Source organism: Petaurus breviceps, unplaced genomic scaffold, assembly GCF_028583685.1.
Source record: "Petaurus breviceps papuanus isolate PSGF00001 unplaced genomic scaffold, PetGlider_PUasm1.0 173, whole genome shotgun sequence".
Lineage (NCBI taxonomy): Eukaryota > Metazoa > Chordata > Mammalia > Diprotodontia > Petauridae > Petaurus > Petaurus breviceps.
Genome location: NW_027185759.1, coordinates 26,280,759 through 26,297,463, shown reverse-complemented (window position 1 = coordinate 26,297,463; position 16,705 = coordinate 26,280,759). Strand labels below are relative to the sequence as shown.

The following is a 16,705-nucleotide window of genomic DNA, read 5'->3' as shown; positions in this document are numbered from 1 at the left end:
TTCTCTTCTCTTCTCTTCTCTTCTCTTCTCTTCTCTTCTCTTCTCTTCTCTTCTCTTCTCTTCTCTTCTCTTCTCTTCTCTTCTCTTCTCTTCTCTTTTTTTTTTACTCTAAAAACAATATAAGAATCCTTGTAGTTCATGGATTCTTTTTGGGCACCGAATTCTATATTTTACATGAAATTTGTTATAGATTTTTAAAAAATCACTCTAACAAATTCAGAAACTAAAAAAAGAAGAAAAATGTTTATGAAAGGAAAAAGGAAAGCATGTAATTCATTGAAAAGTATATATTAACAGCAATGAGATATTGCAAGTCTCCCTCCTAACTAATCATTGTCCATTTGTTTTGAATATTTTATAACTTAACATAGTGATTAATCCAATATCTATATAGAATGTACCCTAGGATCATCAATTTTAGCTAGAAATAATCTTTAAAGTGACGTATGTCAGATTTTAGCAATTTGTATTTGTCTAGAATCAAATTGGAAGTCTTTGGAAGCCTATGGACTCCTTTACAGAATGATTATGAATAAATAACAAAATATAAAGAATTGAAAAGGAAACAAATCATACTGAAGTAGTTAAAATTGTATTTACAAAACATTTTTCAAATATCTGGCTATGAATATCTGGTTTAGTATTTCCCTATCATTTATAGAAAAATAGAACTCAGAGAGGAAAACTTGAGGTTGCACAGGGCTGTGGCCAAGGCAAGATTCAAAATCATATCCTCTGGCATCAAATTCCCAAAGCTTTTCTGTAACATGACTGCTTTCATTAGCTTTAAAAAATACAGTTCAGTTAGATTCATTCACAATTCATAAAACATTTTATATAGAGAAAACAAGAAGGTAAGTGGATAAAATATTGACTAAAGGATTGTGAGAGGGAAATGTTGACTATATTAGAGGGTCAATGAAAGACTATATTTCAGTGAAGTTATTGTAAACCCAACACTTCATACATTGCTGGAATATATTGTACTCCATAAATTTACATTGATTTGATTGTATTTTAGATAACAGGATCTTATGAAAATAAACATTTCAAGAATTGTTTTAATTTATTTTTTATTTAAATGGAGGTATAATCCATATGCCAATGTTGTATTTACAAAGAAAAATAAATATAATTCCAGTCATTGTCCTCAAACACACATACACATATACATACACATGCACATGCATGTGCATGTATTCTACAAAGAACATTGTTTGGAATGGGATTCATGAAGAACATATTCCTTATTTAAAAAAACCTAGAGATAATTTATATATCTTCAATAATATTTGTGTATTACAAAATTCCAATAGCAAATCTCTATAACTCTCCCATATTCACATCCAAACAGCCATAAAATAGTGCCCCAAAACATATCCTGGAATAGCAGAACTGGGTGAAAATACTGGGTGAAACAATCTTTGAGACGAAGGAACTTGGAAGATAAACAAGAAAGTTCTGTCTCTCTCTCCTAAAAGGGGAGGACAGCCCAGGATAGGAAACATCTTAGCAACCAAGCAGCAAGCCCCACCTCTGGAAACCAGAGGGATATCCTGAGCTCCAGAGTGAAGGAATAGGCAAATACCAACACCCAGATCTCCCATATGCCTCAACAGAGACAGGGGAACAGGAAGTTTCCTACTTGGAGTTCAGCATATCCCCAAGCAAAAGGAAGCTGCAGCAGCCAGATCACCACTTGTTTCACTGTAGCCACCGGGGAAACACAGAACTACCCCGCAAGCCCCAGTACATGCCAGACACCAGCTCAAGGATCCTGTTTTTAGCACCAGGTAACTTACCAGACACCCAAGTACTCCAGCAGCACCAGCCACCCTCCACCTCATTCCCTCAGCATAGCACCAGACAAGAGGATGCCCCAAGGGTTTTCAGGGCAATATCAGTGCAGTACCAGGTAAATTGCCACGTACTGCAGCCCCTGGCACAAGAAGCCTGAGACAGTGCCACTTCCACCTGGGAACAGAGCTCATTTTTTTTTAAAAGAAAAAGGAACCAAAAATATATGGAAACACCAATAATGAAGGTTCTGACCATAGATATGTTTTATTGTGACAGACCAAGACACAAATTCAGAAGAGGACAACAATGTCAAAACACCTGTGGGCAAAACCAAAAAGAAAAGTGGGAAGCAGTTTCAAACAGAAAAAAAAAAACCATGGAAGAGCTCCAAAAGGAGCTCAAAAATCATATTACAGAGGTAGAAGAAAAATGGGAAAAGAAATGAGAGGCAAGAGAATTATTTTTTAAAAAATCTATAGTTTGGAAAACAGCTTTAAAAATACAATTGGCCAAATGTAAAAGGAAGTACAGAAGCAAACAGGAAAACAACTCCTTAAAAGTTAGAATTAAACAAATGGAAGTTAATGACTCTAGAAGATATCCAGAATCAATCAAACAAATTCAAAAAATGGAAGAAAATGAAAAGAAAATAGAATTGAATGACTAAATTGAGAATGTGAAAGAAAAAGAATAGAAGAAAAAAAATACCTCACAGGAAAAATGACTGACCTGGAAAACAGAACCAAGAGAGACAATGTCAGCATCATTAGACTACTGAAAAAGCAATAATAAAGAGGAGGACTTGGACTGCATCTTTCAAGAAATTATCAAGTAGAACTGCCCTAATATCTTGGTACCAGAAGACAAAATAAGCACTGAAATAATTCACCAACCACCTAAAGCAGGAGGTCCCAAAATAAAAACTCCAAGGAACGTAATAGTCCAAATCCAGAATTATCAGGTCAAGGAAAAAATACCAACAGTGGTCAGAAAGAAACAGTTCAAATATTTGGGGGACATAATCAGTTTTACACAGGACTTAGCAGCTGTAATACTATAGAATGAGAGGTCATGGGATATGATATGGCAAAAGGCAAAGCAACTAGGTTACAACCAAGAATCACCTACAAAGCTACATTAAGCACAATACTTTAAAGGGACAAAGGGTCATTCAATGAAATAGAAGGCTATCAAGTTTTCATAAGAAGAACACAACTGAACAGAAAAAATAATAATTTCTAATATCAATACTGAAGAGAAGACAAAAAATGTAAAAAAAAAAAAAAACAAAAAGGAAAAGGAAAAAAAAATAAGGGATCCAGTGGAGCTGAACTGTTTACATCCCTACATGGGAAGATCACACTTGAAATTTTTTAAAGAATGTGTACCATTAACAGCTAGAAGGAATTTATATAAACAGATGATATGGGCATAAGAATAATTTGAGGGAATAATATAAAAAATGAAATGAGAAAGAGGAGTACACTAAGTACAGAAAGAAGGGAGAGGTAGAATGGGATAAATTATTCTAAATGAAGAAACACAAAAATCTATTACAGTGGAGGGAAAGATGAGAAGTTGGGCAATGGGCAACACTTGAACTTTACTCTCATTAGTATTGCATCAAAAAAGTAATAATAAACACAATCAGTTGAATATAGAAATCTATTGGGAAGACCAGGGGAGGCAGTAGACAGAAGTAAAACATTGTCAAAGGGGGAAAGGATGAAAGAATAGAGAGGAGAAAGAGGAGAAAAAATACTATTAAGATAAATACATAGTAATCATAACTATGAATGTGAATGTGAATGGAATGAACTCCCCCATTAAATGGAGGCAGATAGCAGAGTGGATCAAAAACTGGAATCCTACAATATGTTGTTTAGAAGAAACACACTTAAAGCAGAGAGACAGCCATAGAGTAAAGGTAAGGGACTGGAACAGATTCTATTATGATTCAGTTGAAAAAAAAAAAAAAAAAAAGGAAAACAGGGGTAGCAATCCTTATTTCAAAGACAAAACAAAACAAAAAGTAGTCCTAATTAAAAGGAATAATCTGATATCTTTATGTATCTTATACATCTAATATATCTTTAGATGCATAGACAGTGAAGTAATATCAATGCTAAACTTATATGCATCAAGATTTATAGTATCCAAATTCATAAGAGAAGTTAAGTAAATTATAGGTTCATGGCCAAACAAGTGATAGCATTGTAAAAATATATACAAAATAATTTTGATTATAGTAAATTAAAACGTTTTTGCACAAATGAAACCAATACAATGAAGATCAGAAGGAAAGCAGAAACCTGGGAAATAATCTTTACAGTAAGTGTCTCTGATAAAGCTCTCATTTAAAAATATATTGAAAACAGAGGAAAATTTAGAAGAATACAAACCATTCCCCAATTGATAAGTGGTCAAAAGAAAAGAATAGCAGTTTTCAGAAGGAGAAATCAAAGCTATCTATAGGCATATGAAAAGTGTTCTAAATCACTTTTTATTAGAGAAATACAAATTAAAAGAATTGTAAGGTAACACCTCACACCTATCAGACTGCCTAATATGACAAAAAAGTAAAATGATAAATGCTGAAGAGCATATGAGAAAATTGGGAAAATAATAGAATTATGAACTGATCCAACTATTCTGTAGAGCAATTTGGAACTATGTCCAAAGGGTAATCATACTGTGTATACATTTGGATGTAGCAATACCACTATTACATTAGTATACCAAAGAGATTATTAAAAAGAGATCACACACACACAAAGCAGGTCAAATAATACTGATGGGGAAAAGTAGTTGCGTTGCTAAAATAATAATATTTGTTTGTAAAAGCATACAATGATTAAAAATCACCCTGGAATTATATTTCTTGGAATGTCAAAAAAGAGAATAATTCTCTCATTACCTAATTTCCAAGTAAATAGTGTAGAGAATTCTTGCTTTTTTGTTGTTGTTCTTTTGTACACTTCAGCATGGACCTATGACTTCATGATTATAGATGCAGAATATGAAGGAAAAACAAAGACCAGATATTTCAAACTTTATGGAAAAGAAAATAAAGTTTCATAAAGGTCAAAGGAAAGTATGCATCTGAGGCAGCCTTTGGGCTCCAGTTAGCCGAAAGTTAGGTTTATCTCTTAGTTCACTGTCCTGAAGAATGCCCTTGTGCAGAAATTCTATTCATTGATGTTTGTAACACAATCCTCAACAATTCATAGTTTTTGAGTTGCCTGGAGAACAAGAGTTTAAAAGACTTGTCAAAGGTCAGCCAGATGTTATGTTGAGGTAAGGCTTAAATTCAAGTCCAAGATGTTTATCTCTCTCTCTCTCTCTCTCTCTCTCTCTCTCCTAGTAAAATACAATCTAATATAGCAAGTATTAATACTGTGATAATTAATATTAATTTTATTTGGTTTTACTCTGTAATTGATTTTATTCTGTACCCATATTGTGTATTCTATATATCAAACTTAAGTCTTTTCTCTGCTCTGAATGAAGTTCATGAGTTTAAAAGTTTAAATTCTCTCTTAAGTTAGATACCAAAGACTTAAACTTCCCCACCATCACTCTTTTATTTATTTATTTTATTTTTTTAAGCAATCGGAGTTAAGTAACTTGCTCAAGGTTACACGGCCAGTTATTTCTGGGTGTGGTGCTAAGTATCAGAGCCTGTATTCGATCCCAGGTTATCCCGACACTGGGGCCGGTGCTCTTACTCACTGAGCCATCTTGGCACCCCCCACCATCACTCTTTTTTTTTTTTTACATCTGATGTGGATTTATTAGGAAGCTTCTTAGTCACAGGGAAGAGAAAGCTGTGCACAGAAGAGCTCAACATTTTCTGATTTCTAAGAAGCATTAAGCATCATGCCATAAATAATGCTTTTCCTAAGGCCTAATGTCACCACCAAGATGGCCATACCCAAGTGAACAATTCCAGCACACAATGCCCCTCAGGGTTTGGTTACTAAAGGCAGGAAGAAAGGGTGCAAAGCTGTAAATGTGATCAAGAGATTAGCTTTATAGCTACAATCCCAGGAAACTTCCAAGAGGGGGTAGCAACTACCTGGTAGACCTGAGTGGCTTAGCCACAACAAACTAAAAATATTCATAGGAACAGAAGGGAGCAAGCAAGAAGAAGCGTTTCAAGATGGAGATCTTACTGGCAAATTCCATGAACAAAATTTCAAGATCTTGGAATGCTACAGGCAATCCAGCAGTGGTAATCACTGATTTTTAAAAAGGTCACACGAAAGTCCTGCCTTTTGTAGCAGCAAGCACCCCAAGCGTCCTCAGGGTTTGCCGCCCATACAGGTTCTTGGATCTGCTTTGTTAAAGGAAAGCAACTCAAAATGGGTTAACAAGCTTACTTTAATCAGTCAGACATATATCGTTTACCTTGTTCAGGAGAAAAGGTCAGCACCCCGAACCTCAAAGCATACAGGCAGAATTATCAAGACAAAAACATCAAGTAGACAGATTTCCAAACTGTCCAACCATTACATCCATACCCAGTCAACATCTGGGTTTCCACATTCTGGGTTTTTGAAAGCCGGGGGACTCTCAACAACGGCTTCTCAGAATTCAGATCAAATCACAGAACACTTCTCAAAGTGAGTCCCAAAACAAAGCTACACATCAGGGCTTATATAGCCTTCTCCTGGCTCAGAGAATGTAACAACCTTATTGACCCACTGGCCAATCAAGAAGTATCTACTGAAAAACAAGCCTCCCTCCCCAGGCTTCTGGTGCACTTTAGCCTAGGGGCAGGGAAGATCTTTAAAATTTACATTCTTATTACAGCAAGCAAGAAGAAGTGTTTCAAGATGGAGATCTTACTGGCAAATTCCATTAACAAAATTTCAAGAACTTGGAATGGTACAGGCAATCCAGCAGTGGTAATCACTGATTTTTAAAAAGGTCACACGAAAGTCCTGCCACAAAGGGATAAAAACACTTAGAAGAGTCCACAGCCACATCCAAACTGGGAAATTGAGGGCTATCCATGACTTCCAGATTTCCAACAGGCTCAAGACCCAATTTTCTACAGTGCCCAAAGTGCCAAAATGTCCTCAACAATCCATTGGCCCTTGCCAATGGTTTGGTGTCCTCAGTTTTCAAGTCCCCAGCAACAAAGTTCTGGGGGAAGCTGCAGTAGCCATATCTCTCTCAAGCCCCATCTTTTTCCTTCCAAAAAGGTTGTCTAACATCATCATTGACACACAAGTTTCTGTAGGAGCCCCAGCTTGCGTTTAAGAAATGAAGGGTGTCTGTGGGGTGACCTGCTGGACCTTGTGATCTGCTGGATTAGCTGATGCTTCATAATTGCAGATAGTCACCTCGTGTCAACGCATCTCAGTCCATTCTCTTCTCAGTCCAATATAACACACCTTTGTGGTGTCAGCGTCGAAGTTTTTTGAAATATGAATAGAGAGATGATAGACATTTGAAAAACGAGAAATTTTTGTAGCATATTCTAATTCTCCAGCGAGGTCTCGATTTAGATTAAAGTCTGATCAGGTTCTCGGTCTGTATCATCAAAAGACATTTGTGGAATGTCTTTTTTTTTTTTTTTTTTGGAACAGTCTCATCTCTGAAGGATGAGAGTCATCGTCCTCACCCATATTAATGATTCCTTTCGGTTTAACATTACCCGTAAACGGAATATTAAACAGCAACTCTTCATCAACATCACTTTCTACAAACTTGGTGCAGTCGGCCTGTTCTTCCCATGGCTTGAAGACTGCAGCCGCTGCCCTCCCGGCTCTCCTTGAGGCACTGCAGGCACTCCAGGTCGATGCGCAGGTAGAGGCCGTAAGCCAGGCCGCGCTGCTCCGGCGGCTCCTCGTGTTCCGCAGCGCAGCGGCAGCAGCCGCCCCCGCCATGGCTGTGTCCGTGCGACATGACGCCGGTCCAGGGCCCTCTGTGGCCCCTGCTTCGGCCCAGTTACACACCCACTCCACCGAACAGTGAGGCCCCCGCGCTGCGCGCACCTGTCGTAAAGCACCCCCATCATCACTCTTAAAAAAAAAAAACAAAAAACAAACAAACCTCTATTCTCAATACTCTCATAAAACATCATCTCAGAAATTCCTGCAAGTTTTGCATGTTATCCTTAAGAAGGTGGACTAACTGATGTTGCCCAGTCTTTAGCAAATAAAAAGATGTCTTATCTACCCACCACCCATTGACATTAAGTCCACATATTTATGTCCCTATCAGAGACCTCAGAATGGAGGTGAGCCTCATAAAATTCACAAAAAGCATTCCCTAGAGATAAAGATAAGTAGTCTTCTCCCATGGGTCTGCTATGTCCATTTCTTTTAAGGCAAATAGTCATAATCTCTCACCCTAATAGTTGCTGCCTAATTATATAATTTGTGTTCTCATTTGTTCTGTGCTTATACAAATGAGTTGCATCTACAATTCATGGTCTTCAACCAGTTGTAATACTATTGACCCATCCTTTATTAATAAGATCAGGACACTATTAATAAACTGTTACCTCGCTGAGTGAATGGTCTTGGTTGTACCTTTTTAAAATTTCACATCATAACATTCAAATTTCTTTGAATGATTTCTAAATGAGAAGTTGATTACAGGATGACAGACCAGGAATGTATTAGAAAAAATATAGATAGATAGATGGATAGATAGATAAATAGATAGATAGATAGATAGATACATGCATACATACATAGATGATAGATACATACATACTTACATGCATAGATACTTAGATAGATAGATAGATAGAGACAGGCAGACAGACAGACAGACAGACAGACAGACAGACAGACAGACAGATAGATAGATAGATAGATAGATAGATAGATAGATAGATAAAAAGTTGGTAAAATAGTAAGAAAAAGGTGGTTGTTGTGCTTGTTCTTGTTTTCAAAAAAGTCGGTTTGGTAAATATCATTAAAATGTTCAATGCACCCTAGAAACTTGACATCTATAAATTGTAGAGGATTGGTGACTTATATCTATGGAGAGAAATTGTATGCTAAAGAGTTCTCCACATCAATAAACTGAGAAACTTCGAGGGATAGGGGTTAGATCATTGAACCTGAAGTCAAGAAAACCCTGTGATTGAGGTCAAATTCATGGGAAGAGTTGGGGGGAAAAAAGTAAAAAAATCATGAAGGATGGGTGGATATGGATAGAGGTATCTCTCAAATCTGTTATGTAACATATTTTTGAAAATATCATTATTAATATCACTGTAAGCAGTAATGTATGATTGTGGGAGGTCAGAGGTTCATAGATTAGAACTGAAAGGGATATTAAAATTCATCAGGCAAAATTCTAACTTTACCTTCTCTCCCATGATCTACACAGTAACATAAGCCAAGACTTTTAAGCAGATAAAAAATAGTGAAACAATTATCAAAAAAATATATTTAAAATTGTTTGGATAATATGGTCAAAAAAGTCAATGAATGCAATTAGTAGAATTAGGAAGGTAGAATTAGAAATGAAAAATAAAGAAACTTTAAAGACTTAGAAGACACTGTACAGGACAGTAGACTGCTTGCTCTATTTATTGACATGCTCCTCATCTATACTGTGATGCATCAGTTAACAGCACTATGTGGCAGTACCCCATATTACTGTGTAATGTTGGATTAGCTTTACTATTTCTTATAGGGTGAAGCTCAGTAGTTTGGATATACAAAGATCTCAAGAAATGATAATTGTTATAAACATAGTTATGATTGAGAAGATCTGACAATGGAAATTCAAATTTAGAATAAATTAAGCTTGGTTATATGTCAGTCATTTACCACTCATCAGAGAATTCTAAAAGAAATATAGAATTTACCCATAAAAGTCATAGGATCAGAGTTATAGAACCACCCTGAAAGGCCCCTGAAAGGTAGTCAAACCCCCTCCTTTTCCAGAGTAGAAATCTTACACCTAGAGAGGTACAGGGATTTGCATAATATTTAACAAATGACAGAGCTAGGATTCAAATTTAGGTTCAAAACATCCAAGTCCAACACTACCAATGGTACCACACTGCCTAGCTAATGTAAATAGAAGACCTAGATAGAATCTATATCCTTGATATTCTCTCTGCCGCCCCCTCCCACCCCTACAAATTCTTCATGTGGTCCAATGTTTTTACAGATGCATAATTTACATGAAGATATTGTTCTTGAACTTTATTTTTTACAGGCCTCTGCTCTAGACCCTAGGTCTAGAATTGGCTGACCAGCTTTTATTTCCTCTCTAGAGGGAACATTCCTGTGACCTTGTGTGAAGGCCACAGGGCACAAACTTGAAAGAACTGGACACATCTATTCAGGATGAGACCTGAAGAGCTAGGTAAGTTCACAAGACCTCCTCCTGCCCTGGATTTTGTCCCTCTGCAGCATGGGGTTGAATTCTGTTACAATTCCCTACAGAAGGACATCTCCTAGCATTACTGGAAATATATCCTGATGTTGGCTCTGGGGAGGGGGAGCTGTTTCACTGGGGGAAGGCTAGACTAGTGTGCTCCCCCACCGAACAGGATCCATGGGTCTTGGGGACTATTGCTCAATCCTGGTGGCCAGTCCTTTAAATGTCCATCTTAACCTATGATCCTCATGGCTTCCTGCCTGACATGGCTGTTGGGTAGGTGGTTCAGGTTGATTTCGTTAGCAAATTCATCACCAGGACGGAGCAGATTCTGGGAAGGTGTTTTGGCCACAGGAGAGTTACAACATTTCATGAAAAATTTTCAGTCATAGATGATCTTAGTACCTCCAAGGTTGGTGCTTAAGAGCATGCCTCCCAGAGAGATGCTGTAATTCCCAGGAGGCAGTAGCTGAGCACCACCAGACTGGTGACCTGGATGGCTTGGTTGGCATCTGGCCACAGCTCCACCCACAAATATGGCCTCAGCCTCCTGTTCTTGAACTTTTCAAGAGAATTACCCTATTATCCCAAATTCGTCACAGTATATCTGAGAATGAGTTCAATGCAGTGTAAATATGCTACATTAATAAACAACCATCCTGGCATCAAAGCCAGGCACTGCTTCTCATTGCTTGTATAACAGTCAATTACTCATCTTCCTCCCTGATAAAGGGCAAGGGCAGAATCTGGAATATTTCACTTAAGGGAGAAGAAGGTAAAACATGAAATGCATCATGGAGTAGGTGATAAGGTGTTGTGCCTGCCCTCAGGAAGCCCTGAATTAAGATCCTCCCTGTAATGGTTATGGGATCTGAAGATCTTCTATGCCCCTTAAACTTGCTGATGTAGCAGGAAGGGGTGAGGCAAGAGGAAGCCAGAGCCAAGGCAAGTGTGGTGACTGGAAGTATGGAGGCAGTGGCAGCAAGAACTCCTTTTTTGTTTTTTTTTTGAGCCAGCCAGAATTCCTGCTAAGGACTCCTGCTGAGGACTGCCAGGGATGGCAACCGCGGGGTCCATAGCTCCTGGAAGCAAGCTTCTTGGATGCTGAGAAGTTGTCATGAGTAAGGAGAGGAGGACCTATGCCTGAGGTAGCCTGTTCTGTTTTGGAGGCTTGAGAATTTGGGTGTTTACTGCATTAACTACATGTGCCAACTCTATAGCTACTATTATGGCTTTGACTTTCTGGTTTTTGGACTCAGTTTTTTGATATTTTAATACATGTTCTAGCTTTGTCCCCCATGTAGAGAGCCTGTTATACTGTGTGATTAATAACCACGTCAACATATTTATAGTTACCATAGGCATTGGGAATCTTGCATTATTGATATTCTCCCACAGACATTACACCCTTCCTAGGTGACCATGAGGTAGTCATTTGGCCTTTGTGGGCATCAGTTACTCATCTGTAAATGGAACAAGTTAGTAGACTATATGGTCTCTAAGGTCTGCTCCAGCTTCAAATATGTGTTCAATAGATTGTAACTTATGACTTCTAAATATCATATTCTGAGAATATCTGATGCTCTTGGCAGGTATCAGAGAAAAAGAAAGTCCCTCAAAACAAAACAAAACAGGAGACTGCCTGCCAGTGAGCTCAGAGAGAGCTGGGAGTAGAGGAAGAGGGAGGGGAGGAGATATTGCCAGGCTTTGAGGTCACAAAGACAAAAATGAAAACCATCTTGCCTTCAAAGAACTTACATTCTACAAGTTATTTGGAGAAAACCAAATTTATGGGTGAAATTAAATACAGAATATATGTAAAGTAGTTTCAAGGTAAGCCAGAGCTAGCAAGTAGGAAAAATTAAAAAATATATATAACATGTAGGAGGCAGAAATTGAGCTGACCATTTGGAACCCTTTGCATTTGCACCTCGATTTAGTTCCTACTGCCCTGAACAAGATGCCTCTCCGAAGACAAACTGATGGTCACATGTATTCATTCTGCTCTTTTACTCAACTTTGCAAATACTCAACACTTTCCACCTCCCTCAGTCTCTTCAGTCCTGTGATTTGAAGCCTTGAAGATGGAATATTAAACTCTAGCCCAAGCCTTCCTTTATAGAGGGCAGAGCTTGGACTTTATGAAGTTTGCTCCATTTTGCATCTTAAAATCTTCTTGGTCCTAACTCCAGTAAACAAGGTGATACTCTGAGGAGTGCTCCCTGATGTCTCTTCCTCCTCTCTTCCTTTTTTGCTGCTTCATCTTGTGTATTATCTTCCATTTTCATACCGTAAGCTCCTGGAGGATTGGCATTTCCTCTCTTTTTCTTATTAGTATTCCCAGTACTTAGCATGTTTATTCAATTGAATTGAAAATAAGGTAGAGATTCCAAGATGCAAAAGGAAATAGGAAAGAGTAGTCCAGGCAAAGGGAAGGGGGAGTGCTACCTGAGCTAAGGTATGGTAGAAGGATTTGAAAATTTGTGATCAGAAAAGGGGAAGCTGTTAATTTTTATTTGGAAAATAGATGACTGAGGTATGGAAACCTGAATTAGGCAGGCCACTTCCAAAGGCCTTGACAAAAATTGTCTTCATTATATGATGCTTCTGGAAGAGGTTCTTAAAGCTTTTTATTTCTTGGATCCCTTTGGCAATCTGGAGAAACCTATGGAACCCTTCTCAGAATCATGTTTTAAATAATCGAAGAAAATGTTAAATTTCTGTTAAAATTAATGAAAAGAAAGATGTATTCTTTCCTTCCAAGTTCAGGTTAGAAATCTTTGCTGTATAATTTGTTCTCAAACTTTCCCTTTCGAAGTTGAAAACAAAAACACCTGTTCTGTATTCCCAGTTGCAGTACAGATAGATCATAGAGCTAGAATAGACTTCAAAGGGAATCTATTCTAGATTTTCTTCTTATATATAATAAAATAAACATTTTTCAAAGGATCTAGTATGTGTCAGGCACTGTGATAATGTCTGGGAATGCAAATAAGAAAAAGACAGAAAGCCTTGCCCTCAAAGAGTTGACAGTCTAATGAGAGAAGAGAAGTTACAAAAGGAAATTGGGGAGGGGGTGCCCAGTGTGGGGACATGATGTTTAAGGAGTCAAAAGGAAGATTTCACTGGGATATTGAGCCCCCTTTCAATGGAAACTATGGGCTGCTGAGGTGGAAAATAATCCCTTAGTTTTAGGAATAAGGAAACTGAGGGTGAGAGAAGGTAGGTAAGTAACCTGAAGTTCTGTAGAGAGAAAATACCAGAAGCAGTAGGTGACCCCAAATCCTCTGACCTAGAGGCACGACTCCTTCCTCTCATCTAGGCTGCCTCCTGGCTATCATAGCATCAGTGCTGGGGAGGATTTTATAGGGTATCTAGGCCAAGGCCCACGCTACATACATGAGGAAAATGGGTCTGAGAAAGCTGAAATTATTTTCCCAGGACACCCAGCTAGTAAAGAGCAGAAGTAAGATTCACATCCACAGCTATAAACTACAGGTTCAGTGCTCTTTTTACTAATCCATGTGGTTTTTCTGCAGTTAAAGTGGGGCAGACCCTACTTTAAAGAGTCCAGCCAGCTAAATAAAAAGACTTTCTATGTCTCCATTTAGCAACAGTGAATTGCTGTTTGAATTCAATAAAATGGTCCAGCTGTGCCTCTTTCTTAGATTTTTGGGCATCTTTGGGGAAAATTGACATTTATACCAATATCTATACTCAGCAAAGTTGAAAGGTGTGGCTTGTTATTATACTGAAATTGAGAAGCTTACAAACCTATAACAAGAAAAATAGGAAAATATTACAAGACCATTACACTCTAAAAAGCAGAATGTAAACCAAAACAACTCTAAGGTATCACTGGAAATGTGGCAAATTGACACAGATGACAAAAGTCTATTTTGGAAGAATTGAAAAAAAGAGCCACTAATGCCCTTTTGGCAGACTTAGCAGCTGGTCAAACCATTTTGGAGAACAGTTTGGAATTGTACAAAAAAGTAAATAAAATATCCATACCTCTTTGTCCAGAGATTTCATACCATACCCTAAGAAGAACAAAGACAAAGAAAATAAGCTTCCACATACCCCATAATATTTATGGCAGTGCTTAGCATGGCAGCAAAAACCTAGAAAGAAAATAGGTGGCCATATATTAGAGAATAGTAAAACAATTGCATAATGTGACTATAATGGAATATCAGAAGGAAACAACAAAGGCACAGAATTCAGAAAAGCCTGGGGATGCTTATTAGAAATGTTTCAGAGTCATACACTATATGTGTGTTTTTGTGTGTACACAGAGATTGTAAGAATATGAAGGGAATGAAAGAAAGAAAAAGGAAGGAAGGGAAAAAAGAAAGTTGAAAGAAGGAAAGAAGGAAGGAGGGAAAAAGACAACACTGGGTTATTATTATCATAATAAGTATAGTCAGAGATAACATCAGAGAAAATACATCTTCATTGCAGAATCCAGGGACTATGATGTTGAATATTATGTATAATTCTAGGAAGAGTTTACTACATCATGTTTTTCCTTTTTCCTTTTTTTCAAGAGATAGTTTTCTTGCTATGACAGAGGGTATATTCAGAATTAAATGTTATGTAAGAAAAAAAATATAAGAATAATATATGTAGGTATAGATACTATTGTCAGTCTCATATGAGAACTAAAATGACATAATGAGGTCATGAATTGTTCGATGTCAGTACTAAAACTAATGAGGAATATATGTAATAGATATATTAGGAATATAGTTGATGGAACTTATCAACATAATCAGTGAATGGAAGAGTCAAAGAAAATTTCAAGATTTAATTTTGGGAATTAGGACAATAATGATATTGCTAATTAAAAGCATGGGCATTAAGAAAGGAAACTGTGTATTTGGGATGGAAAATGATGATATATTCAGTGTTTGCCATAGACTGTTTGAGTACTATTCAAATGGGGATGCTCAGCACATTAAATGGAAATAAAGACTGGAGCTTGGGAGAAGGAATGGATGAAATATAAAGATTCAGAAACCATTTGAATAAATATGAGGGGTAAAGCCTTTAAAATAGATGAAATCAGGTTGGAACCAAGATGGCAGAGTAAAAACAGGAACTCCACTCAGCTCCTGCTCCAACCCCCTGCAATACCTGTAAAATATGACTCTAAATAAATTTTACAGCTACAGAACCCACAAAGTGACAGAGAGAAACAAATCTCCCACTGAAGGCAGCCTGGCAGGCCAGTAGGAAGTGTCTATAACAGCACACTGGGAAGCCAGCACAATACCTAATGAGCCTCATGGTTCTGTCCCCAGGGTGGCCCCAACCAGCAGCTGTCAGAGAAGACTTCAGGAGAGTGAATCACCAGCAGCTGTGGTGGTTTCCAGACTTCTCAACCCATAAACGCCCAAGAGAAAGTAGAAGATCCACGGGGAACTCTGTTGGAACAGAGGGAAAGAAGAGCACAGTCTGGCCCTTGCCCTGGCACAAGAGATGGTGGTGGCACAACGACTTTAGCTGTTGCAGTGTGGCTGCCTCAGGAGCTCCTGGCATGCACATCACAGGGGGACAAAGCAGCCATTCAGAGGGTACTTAGTCTTATTTTACCCTGCTTGGATCTGGATCACGGTCTTGGTGGTGGTCCTGGGGTGTGGCCAGTGTGCCAGAGCTTGTGGGAGCTATAGAGAGGGCACCCTCCAAATAGTTCTGGCAACTGCGAAAAATCCCAGCAATTTGGGAGAAAGCTCTCTCCATTCTGGAAGCAGAGTTCAATCGTGAAAAAAAAAAATTCAAAGTCATGTAGTTGACTGGCAAGATGAGCAAGCAGAGGAAATGCAATCAGATCATAGATTGCTTTTTGGGGGACAAAAAGGATCAAAGCATGGATTTGGAGGAAGACAATGAAGTCAGAACTCCTACATTCAAAGCTTCCAAGAAAAATATGGACTGGTTAGAGGCCGTGGAGGAGCTCAATTAGGATTGTGAAAATCAAGTAACAGAAATGGAGGAAAAATTGGGAAGAGAAGTGAGAATGATGCTAGAAAATTATGAAAAGTGAGTCAACAGCCTGCTAATGGAGACCCAAAAATACTGAAAAAATAACACCTTAAAAAACAACACCTCAAAATAACAAAAGAGACCAAAAAAGCCAATAAAGAGAAGAATGCCTTAAAAAGTTGAATTGCCCAGATGGAAACGGAATTTCAAAAACTCACTGAAGAGAAGAATTCCTTCAAAATTGAAAGCTATTAACTTTTATAAAAATCAAGATATTAAACAACATCCAAAAAATGAAAAAAAAATAGAAGGCAATGTGAAATACCTCATAGGGGGGGGGAGAACAAAAATAAACAAACAAACACAAAAAAACTGACCTGGAAAATAGATCCAGGAGAGATAGTCTAAAACTTATTGGACTACCTGCAAGCCACAATTAAAAAAAGAGCCTAGAAACCATCCTTCAAGAAATTCTCAAGGAGAATTGCCCTGATATTCTAGAACCAGAGGGCAAAATAGAATTTGAAAGAATCTACTGATGACCTCTTGAAAAAGA

The 16,705-nt window shown here is 37.8% G+C and overlaps 1 pseudogene; it reads right to left on the bottom strand.

The window, feature by feature from the left end:
- Positions 1 to 6,619: 6,619 nt before the first annotated feature.
- Positions 6,620 to 7,782, bottom strand: LOC138157872 (PITH domain-containing protein 1 pseudogene; annotated as a pseudogene).
- Positions 7,783 to 16,705: the final 8,923 nt, after the last annotated feature.